Source organism: Sylvia atricapilla, chromosome 3 (genome assembly GCF_009819655.1).
Source record: "Sylvia atricapilla isolate bSylAtr1 chromosome 3, bSylAtr1.pri, whole genome shotgun sequence".
Classification (NCBI taxonomy): Eukaryota; Metazoa; Chordata; class Aves; order Passeriformes; family Sylviidae; genus Sylvia; species Sylvia atricapilla.
The window spans coordinates 84,668,509-84,670,422 of NC_089142.1; positions in this window are offsets into that span (position 1 = coordinate 84,668,509).

Genomic DNA, 1,914 nt, shown 5'->3' on the forward strand with positions numbered 1-1,914 from the left:
CGCGCCGTCACGCGGGAGGGGCGGGGGCAGGCAGCCAATCGGAGCGGCGGACGGCGCCGTGCTGCACGCCGGGAGTTGTAGTTCGCCCCCCTCAGGCGAGCGCGCGGGGGTAACGAGGGAGGTTTCCTGCACGTTCGTTGTCACCGCTGTGTACCCCCGGGGCAGCGGTGTCGGGCGATTCACAGAATCACGGCATATCCTGAGTTGAAATGGACCCACAAGCATCACTGAATCTAACTGTTAACCCTGCACAAGACCATCCCCAAGAGTCGCCCCGTGTGCCCAAGAGTATTGCCTCTAGAATTTAGGCGGGCTTGGTGCCATGACCACTTCCCTGGGAAGCCTGTTCCAGTGCCCAGCCACCCTCTGCGTGAAGAACCTTTTCCTAATATCCAGCCTAAACTTCCCCCGACACAACTCAATGCCATTCCCTCGAGGTCTGTCACTGGTTACCAGAGAAGATATCAGTGTCTGCCCTGCTTCCCTGACTCCCCTCATGAGGAAAGTGATGAGGTCTCCCCTCAGTCTCCTCATACAACTTCCCCTCAAAGGCCCTTCACGTCTACTTTGTTGGTGACACGAGCCCCATGGCCCTCAGCAGCAAGGGCAAAACCTGCAATGACAGCTTTTCTCTGCCTTCCCCACCCTCACCTCAGCCCTCCAAAAGCCAGGTGTAGAGCCTGAGCTCTGACTGCTGGATGTTTTCAAGGAAAACCTGGGCATTGAAGGACTTTCCTTGCTGGGTATGTATCCCAACAAGGCTGCCAGATGATTTGGAGTCATGAATATCATTAGCTGGGAAACATTTCTGGTGGAAACAACAACTCTAATCTAGCACCAATCTCAAGTGAAATCTGTACAACCTTGTCAGAAGATAGGCAGAGGGACTAAATGAGGCATAAAGGATCTGACAGGTCATAAGAAAGCAGTATTTCAGTTTTCTTGCCTTATATAGTTTTTCCCGTGCCCTCAGTGTTTCACAGACAAGAAGCTCATGGTAAAAAGTCCAGTATCCTGCTCTTCACCTCCAGGTGAGAGTCTGCAAAGCATGGTTGCTCACTGCCAAGCTTAACTGGAGGCATTTGTTTTGAACATGCTCTACACATGAAAGGAGTGCTTGGCTGGGTGCCCAAATTTTCCCTGGATCTCCTTCCCTGAATCATGTCAGCTATTCTTCCAAAAGACATGTGATTCCCTTAATGACTCTTATTGCTCTTAGGCTGAGAACTGTGCAGCTGTTGAGAGTAAAACTCACAATTTTATATACCAAGCTACTCTATGATCACACTTCTATTCTAAAAGAATTTTGATTTCCATTACGAAATTGCCATGTCAGGGGTCTTTCATTTGCAACTACAGATTGAAAACGCGTTAGCAATTCTCCACACAGTCCTTTACACACTAATCCTTTAGTGTTTGACCTGTGCATTACTTGTTAATGTTTGAGTAACTGGGCCTTACTATTGCTTGTGTCAGCCATTATTTCCAGACGAAGTTATGCGTGCTGGTATAGATTTAGTTATTTAGTCAGGTTGTACTTAAATCTTTGCTCTGTAGGAAAACCTCTTCTTCTGTCCAATTCACTCTAGACTTTAGACTTTATTCAGTCTTTAGACTGGTTACAGACTAACAGGAGAACTTAATGCCATATTGCTATTTTTTTCCCCCAAAGCTTAAGCCATTTGAAAAGGAATACCGACTTGAGTGATCTACAGTGTGGCTAAATATCGAGTCTGAAGCCATGTCCACCAGTGTGATGTCAAGGTAACATGTACACAGATCAAAACAGTAGACAAAATATTGATTCAAATTACAATTTTCAAAAGGTGCAGAAACAAGTTTGCTGTTGACATTTACAGTAGCTTTATCAAACTACTGTAATCACTTCTCACTGTAGAACTGGAATAACTGTAA